This window comes from Adiantum capillus-veneris, unplaced genomic scaffold, assembly GCF_014529385.1.
Source record: "Adiantum capillus-veneris isolate H3 unplaced genomic scaffold, ASM1452938v2 Hic_scaffold_325, whole genome shotgun sequence".
Taxonomy (NCBI): domain Eukaryota; kingdom Viridiplantae; phylum Streptophyta; class Polypodiopsida; order Polypodiales; family Pteridaceae; genus Adiantum; species Adiantum capillus-veneris.
Window position 1 is genome coordinate 2,191,047 of NW_028221436.1, and position 8,740 is coordinate 2,199,786.

The 8,740-nt window shown below is 40.5% G+C and overlaps 1 pseudogene; it reads left to right on the top strand.

Moving 5' to 3' along the window:
* Positions 1-3,472: 3,472 nt before the first annotated feature.
* On the top strand, positions 3,473-7,784 carry LOC147417079 (uncharacterized; annotated as a pseudogene).
* Positions 7,785-8,740: the final 956 nt, after the last annotated feature.

Consider the following 8,740-nt stretch of genomic DNA (forward strand, 5'->3'; position numbering starts at 1 on the left):
AACTCATATTGTCACCTTCACCATGGCATTTGAAGAACATATAAATGAAACCATAAAGGGGCATCCACCCTATAGTTGGTGGGAACCTACCCCTAGAGACAATCTACACACAAATCACGTCGATTGTCACAGCAAGAGTAGGACCAAGGGGGCATAGCCCTAAGCTATGCATGCAGGTTCAAGGGTCTCTTAAAATAAAGCCTAAGAGACTATAAAAGGAGAGAGGTTGGGTGTAGAAGGGCATGTAGTAGTATCTGTGCCATTTCACTAATATCAAACCTTAGGTATCTCTCTCTCTTGCACCTTGAGGAAGGAGGGGATGGAAGAGCGGCCTAGAAAGATACATGAAGCATGCAAAGGGAAGAGGAGGCATGGAGTTTGATCATGTGCCTACAAGTCAATGATTGGAGTGTCATTTTTCTTGGCATATATGATAGCAATGATTGATTGGCACTAAATTTTGAGGAAAAAATTGAGTTTTCTTATCAATTTATGCTTGATTGTTGCATAGTTATGCTTAATTCTCATTCATGCGTGTCGATTTGGACTTGCAATGAAATTAAATCACAATATACAACTTAATTCTTGCTTAATTAAGTTGGTGTGGCTTGTTTGGGCTTGCATGCAATAATGCATCCATTTGAGGCATGACCATGAGGAAACTTGGGTGGCCAAGAAGCTTGGTCGAGGAGAGGAGAGGGCACGGGAAGTATCACCTTCACACACACACACACACACACACGAGCAAATAGATGACCTTCACCAAATTGGCTATAGAGAAGCTCATTTCGCTCGCTCTAGGGAGGTGCTCCTTTATTGTTTCTTGGCTACTAAAAAATTAAAAGGTATTCTTAATGGTTTCAAAAAAATTAAAAGGTATTCCTAATTCAAAGATTCCCTCAATAACAATAAAAACAATGTGTTATGTAGATTTGCAACAATATTAGCAGGACGTGAGAATGATGAATACAACATTGAGAGAGAGAGAGAGAGAGAGAGAGAGAGAGAGAGAGAGAGAGATTGCAAGGATAGTTTAAAGAGAAGAAAACAATGAACGAAATATAAAGTAGAAGCAAAACACAAATATACAATGTGAAGTCCACCACCTCTTTATATGGACACAAAAGGTCTTTTGACTTTCCACAATCATGTGTCTTTTGACTTTCTATCTTCATATGTCTTTTGACTTTCCACATTCATTGTCTTTTTATTTCCTAAACTCACCTCTTTACTTATGCACTTAATATGTTTTGAAAGACTTTTTATTTTTCGGAGATTGGGGAGACCTAATTTGTTCAATTTTGAACATTTTTGCTTTTTCTTGCTTTTTTTGTGAAAATTAGAAGCAAAACACAAATATACAATGTGAAGTCCACCACCTCTTTATATGGACACAAAAGGTCTTTTGACTTTCCACAATCATGTGTCTTTTGACTTTCTATCTTCATATGTCTTTTGACTTTCCACATTCATTGTCTTTTTATTTCCTAAACTCACCTCTTTACTTATGCACTTAATATGTTTTGAAAGACTTTTTATTTTTCGGAGATTGGGGAGACCTAATTTGTTCAATTTTGAACATTTTTGCTTTTTCTTGCTTTTTTTGTGAAAATTAGAAGCAAAACACAAATATACAATGTGAAGTCAACCACCTCTTTATATGGACACAAAAGGTCTTTTGACTTTCCACGTTCATGTGCCTTTTGACTTTCCACCTTCATATGTCTTTTGACTTTCCACATTCATCTGTCTTTTTATTTCCTAAACTCACTCTTTACTTATGCACTTAATATGTTTTGAAAGACTTTTTATTTTTTCGAGATTGGGGAGACCTGATTTGTTCAATTTTGAACATTTTTGCTTTTTCTTGCTTTTTTTTTTTGTGAAAAGCAGGTCCGGATCCTTAACTTACGAGGTCTAGGGAAGTTAGGGTTCAATTTCATAAAAATCTTCTTTTTGGGTGTTTTTTCTACTTTTTAGTGAAAAGCAAGTCCGTTTCCTAGTTTAGGTAGGCTAGGTGAAACCATGGTTCAATTTCAAAAAAAAAATATGCTTTTCACGCTTTTTGGCATTCCTAAAAAGCAATGCGTTTGTTAACATTATCCAACCCCAAAAATATTTATTTATCGTATAAGTGAAAAAAAAACATATGGTGAAGAAGCGAGATTCAACAAAATTCTACGAGAATTATTTTCATAAAAAATGGCACCATAAATTTGTGGGAGCGGTACGGTAAGTGTGGTGATTATATCGAGGCTCGCGGTGCAGTTAAGATTACGTACAATTTCATTAGTTACTTAGATATCATATTACTGATTGGGTTACAGGAGGAAAATTAAATCCTTTGGCTAGAGTTGACTTGCAAAAGGAAGGCCATGTTTTTAGCAAAAATCCCACAAGAAGGAGCTATTCCAAGCTAGAAAGGGGGTGCCCTATTTTGCCTTGGAGGACACTCCAAGCTGCAAGAGAAGCATATAAAGAGCGGTAGAGCTCAATTTTGGGGGCTAGTAGTTACATAGAATACATCGAAAGTCTACGTACGTATTATACAGAGGTGGTGCAACACCATCTTTATAACTATCCTTCTCTCATTTGTGGAAAGAAGAAGAAGAAGAACCATCTTTCATCTTACTATATTCTCTTCTATTTTTATAGTGTACATGCTCTACATCAACTTCGTCACATAATTCTATATGTAGCTCTCATCACTGCTCTCTTGCAGGAAAGCAATAAGCCTTTCAATCATCAATTATCACTTCTTGTTTAGAGTAAGAATCCTAAACTCCATAACCACCATCTCATTCTCTCTGTATTCTCTATTGGGGTGTGTGACACATCCGCACCACCACACGTTGTCGTGACGCTCCACGTCCATAGGTGAAGCTTTAATATAACACAAGATTCTAGACGTTATTATTGCTCAAACGGATTATTGATTGCCATCCCTTGGAGTATATTGCTTGTGTTGTTGTACTCGCCAAAGCCATTGTTGATACATATAACTACTACAATGTACTTTAGAGAGCAGTAAGTGCGGCTAATATAGCGGTGACAAGGATACTTCAGTTCGATATGTGTTCGAAGATGCTTTGGTTGATATGTAAACCAAAAGAAGTGCTATGTGATGTTCCATTTCTCAAGTATTTCAATATGATGTACTTCAAGAAGCTTAAAATGTGTTTGAGGAGCTTGTTGCCCACCGAGATCGGTTTGGCGGCATGGCTTAGTAAAGAGTGGAGATATTCGATGCAAAGGGATGGCTTCTCTTCAATGCATTCACCTATACGTATGCCTTGAAGGTGAAGATCGGCATTATTTTAACCCACATGCAAGACCAGTGTGAACAGCCGCTTAAAGTAATAAGAAGCAAGGTTTTTTTTAAAGGAAATATTTCATGAGTTAAGGGGTTGCAGTAAAAATAGAGGTTGATGAGCTTTATAAAAAAAAAAACGGCACGCAAGGGCGGAGCCATCGAAAAGCAGACAGCACAGGGGAAGATGAAAAGCCGTCAGAGAGAGGGGACGAGGCCGCCAGAAGAAAAGTAGCAGGTTGACGAGCGCATAACTGTCAGGGGCCGCCCATGACGAAGAGGAGGACGAGCTGACAGTGGGGTTGCTTGTGGTGAAGACAGCAGGAGAGGAAAGAGTTGAATCGAGCTGGTGGTGGTTTGGAAGCTGAAGGAGCAGAGGCGGGCCTGAGAGGGAAGAGAACGCGTGCGCGCGCGAGCAAGGCAGGCCGAGAACTGCAGGAGCTGGTGGAGAGAGCACGAGGAGGCTCTGCTAGCTCTGTTGTCGAGTGCATGAGCAAGAGGGTGGCAATTGGCACTCATGAATAGAGAAGGAGGATTGTGTCCTTTGCGTGCATGAAAGCAGTGCCACAAACTTCCAAAGGAAGGCTGCAAGCTGAGGACAGGGCGGCCAACACAAGCGAGAGAGGAGTATTATTATTTGGACGACAAGTTGGGCATGATATGTCAGTGTCCAACAAGGAGCAGACCGAGAAATTTAACTTGTGATTCGGGAAGGCACGAAGGGTAGAAACTTCATCGAGACCAAAAACATCAAAGGAAGAAGATCGTTAGTGTTCAGAATAAAGCAAGGACGAGAAGTTGAAGTTCACAAAGAGTAATGACAATGGAGAAGCAGATCTTTAGCAATTTTCAGAGGTTTGTTTGAATTTAAAGAAAACTCAAGCAAGTGACGACAAAGTGAGTGCAAGTGAAGGTGGTCGAGAAGAGCAAGGGAAGAGCATTGAGGCCATACAATTTTGGCATTTTCTCTTCCGCTCACAGTCTCGGTGGGACCAAGAGCACTTGTTGCCTATTGCGATCAAGTTATTATTTTTTTTGTATTTAGATTTTAGTTCATTTAGGTAATTCAATTCAAGGTGTTCTTTCGTGCTATATTCTCTTGAAATGTGCATCTTCCTCTCACCGTTTCCCACAGCGAGCAGCCCGGTGCTGACCCGGCTCAACTCGTGCACATAAAAATCCCCCGACATCTTTGGTGAACCCGACGTGAAAGCGAGCCGGGGTGGGACTTGGTAGCATAAGATGTCGACACCACAGGAAGTAGCAATGCAACAGATGATGCAGCTGTTCGCAGCCTATATGGAGCAGCAACAGGCTTCTCAACAGTAGTACCAACAAAGTGAACGTATTCGTCAAGCAAGGTATACAGTAACTGAAAAAGCTGCAAAGATTTGAAGGTCGTGATATTTCAAAATTTTGTACTGTTTATGAACAATCTATGGAGGATTATGGAGTTAATGATCATGACTCAGTGGAAGGTTTTCACTTAATTGCGGCTCCTGAGCTTAGGGCTCGAATTGAAGAAATTCCGATAACACATGGTGCAAATTGGCAGGAGTTTAAGAAGGCTTTACAAGAAGAGTATTTTCTCGAAGATTCTCAACGAGTTACCAAGCAAAGCTTTATGAAATGGATACAACAGAAGGATAAAGGTTTATCTGCGAGAGAATTGCTACGAGCTTTTGAAAAGAAGTTTGAACAGTTATCTACTGCTGAGCAGAAAACAATGCAACCGGAAAAGGTTGAGCTATTTATTCAAGCAGCAGATTCGCGCCTTCAGAAGAGCTTGGTACACCTGCTCGAGGATCCATCTGGTGAGTTGGGCTTAACTTCTGATTGGAAACTGGTTACAGAAGCTGTTAATATGATTGTAAAGCGACAAAGAGGGTGGACAAGTTCATAGTGGCTGATCCTATGGAAGTGCTCGAAGAGGACCTAGTGGAGAAGCCGAAGCCCAAGCTGGAGGAGCCAGTCCTTGATGAGCTGGTAAAAGGTATACAAGAGTTGAATTTGAATTTGAAAGCTGTTAAACTTGATGGTTTGAGTGCAAGTGGATCTTCTTCAGAACCCAGACAACGTCCTCCACAACAAGAATGGGATAAAGGATGCATGTGGTGTGATAGCTTAGATCATATACGCAAAAATTGTGATGATTTTAATGAAGCTTATAAGAAGAACACAGTTTTTTGGAAGGACGGCAAGCTGCATCTTAAGGAAACTGGTGAACGTCTACGTTTTAACTATGGGAAGGGCGGTATGAAGAAGCTGGTTGAGGAGATGCAGCACAATGTCTCTAGGGTTGATGCAACAACTTATGGATTACACGTATGCAGTGCGGAGGATGAAGAAAGTACCAAGGCTAAAAGAAATCTATGCCCATATGCTTTGAGGACAGCTGACAAAGGTAAAATAACTCGTGACACATTAAGTCAAGCTGGGAATTACATTCGACAAACTACGGGGTGGTCAGATCCTGTAGATTCTCTTTCTGTGTATGCCTTTCTTGCAAAATCTCAGGCTAATGAAGCTATGGTGGAAGAGAAGCGCAAGAGAGATGAAGACATTGTGGGCTCATCAAAACGAGCTACGAGGACTAGCGGCAAGAAGGAAGAAGGGGCAAGTTCTACAGAAGTTCTTACACCTGAAGTGGTTATGGAAGAGGCACCAAAAGATAAAAAGCAAGGTAAGCCAAAGGGCCTTCTTACAAGTTAAAATCTGATATTGAATTGGCTACAAATCTGAAGAAGGTATTTGAGGAACGCATTCTCAATAGCAAGGTGGAACTTACTTTGGGCGATGTCTTGGGCATTGCTAAACGTGAATTTCATGAGGAGATCATTGATATTATAAAGAGAAAGCGGCAAGTACTAGTCAAGCAAGAACCTGATGCGGTCAAGAGCCAAGTGATTCAGCATGTAGAATCGATTCTGGATGCTTATGAGTTAGAGATTGAAGAAGAAAGTTTACAGTCTACAGTGATCTCCAATCAAGTTACACCCGAGGTAAGACATGTTCACTTCAATAATGATGATGGTGAGGAAGCAGTACCTAGGAGTCATTTTTTCAGAACACATTGGGCGAGAGCCACTACAGAGACAATTGTTAAGATTGGTGATATTGATGAGCCTATTCTAGCACTTGTGGATCATGGTTCAAAAATTAATTTGATGTCAAAAAGCTTGTACCAGAGAGGGAAATGGCCTATTGATATGGATCATGGTTGGCGGATTCGAGCTACCAACACCCAGCCTGGCGATTTATATGGTGCATGTGCAAATGTCAAGGTTACAACTGGAGATATTTGTGATGAACATAACTTTTTTATACAGGAACATCCACTTATCCTAGGGCAACCTTACATCACAACTGTGTGTATGGAAACAAAGGTTTTGGATGATGGTTCAGCATTTGCAAGGATTCGAAGTAAAGATGGTAAGAGAGCGGTTCAATTTTTGACTGTTTGTGTTGATCATGTCAGGAATAAAGATAGCTTAAGATACTGAGCCTTTGCCAAGGGTTCGGAAAGAGTTTAAAGAGTACAGGTTTGCTCAGGATTTTCTTGGGGTGCCACTATAGAGCGGGACGATAGTGGTATAGGGAAGAAGAAGTTCTCGCAAGAAGAGACTTTTTCTTCGGGGTTTCTGGGACTAACATCTGAAGGTTAGTTTCATATAGGAAGTTCATGGAGCTATCTAAGTGGGAGAAGCAATATGTGGTAAGTGTTCAAAGTGATTTGCAGGGATGTGATGTACTTGAACATGATGATGTTATCTCAGGAGTCTTTGAAGAAGTTTCTTATGTTGATACGATGTCAGAACTCGAAGTTATCAAGAAGTGTAGGTTGCAAAGTGGGACTAAATTTGTGCGAGTGCATTCGATGGACATGTATTACATTCTAATGGAGGTAAGTAAAGAATTGGGTGGTGCTTTTGAAGTGCAGGTGGATACAAAGTACAAAACTGTTGCAAAGAAGGTCAGGCCTGTAGCTACCCCACTCCCAGGGGAGAGTGAGGAGGTTATCGAAAAAGCTTCACACCAACCAAAGCTAAGGGATCCCAAGAACATTGGCCACAAATTTATTAAAGAGACCTTGAAGCAAATAGTCATTGGTGAAGAAGGGTTTCTTACTGATGAGGAGGTCAAGTGCTTTCAAGAGATGCTTGCAAAACATGGTAAAGCCTTTGCTTTTGAGCCCAGTGAAATTGGATGTGTAGATCCAAATGTTGTAGCACCTATGATTATCTTTACCGTTCCACATATGCCATGGAATTTGCGTCCTATTCCTGTTCCTAAAGCCCATCTACCACAACTTATTGACTTGTTAAATGAAAAGATACGTATGGGTATTTTGGAGCCATCTTGTGCACCTTATTCTAATCGATGGTTCACCGTCCCAAAGAAGAATGGAGCCCTGCGATTTATTCAAGACATGCAGCTAGTAAATAAGGTAACAATTCGTAATGTTGGCACATGACCAATTGTGGACGAGTTTGCAGAAGATTTTGCAGGTAGGGCTATATATTCCATGGGTGATCTTTACTCAGGCTATGATCAGTTTTAGGTTGCTTTTAAGAGTAGAGATCTCACTACTATGTGTACTCCACTTGGGTTGGTAAGGATGTGTACTTTACAGCAAGGTGCCACAAATTCTGTTGCTCACATGATGAATGGCATGAACAAGGTATTAAGAGAATTCATTCCTCACATTACTATGCCTTTTATTGATGATTTGCTAATCAAGGGTTGTGAAGAAGGTTTGAAAGACGAGGTAAAAGATCAGAGGGGGTGCCGAAGCTTTGTTGCTCAACATATTGCAGATTGTGAAGCTATTCTATCTAAACTTGAAGAGGTAAATCTAACACTTTCAGGTCAAAAATCAATTTTTGGTGCCAAAGAAATATTGATTGTTGGACATATGTGTGGGCCACATGGACGACGCCCAAGTCCAGCTAAGGTGGAAGCAATACAAAGGATGAAGAATTCATGCACATCAGTTACTGAAGTCCGTCGTTTTTTGGGTGCTTGCGTGTTTTATCGTATTTGGTTACCTCACTTTGCTCATGTTGCAGAAGTACTTTACCAATTATTAAGAAAAGGGAAAAGATTTGTGTGGGAAGATGTCCATACAAAGTCCATCATGAAATTGAAGAAGATGCTGTTGGATGCTCCTACCTTAAGGAAGGTTGATTATAAATGTGGAAGGCCAGTGATTTTGACGGTTGACACTAGTCCTACAGGCATTGGTTGGGCTATTGGTCAAGATGATGAGGATGGTCATAGATATGCTATTCGGTTTGGTGCAAAGGTTCTTAACACTCGTCAACGAAGTTACTCACACGTTAAGAGAGAGCTTTGGGGCGTTGCTACTGCTCTAAAGTCTGACAAGGAGTGTTTTATTGGAGCTTCAGTTGTAGTGGAGACTGATTGCTT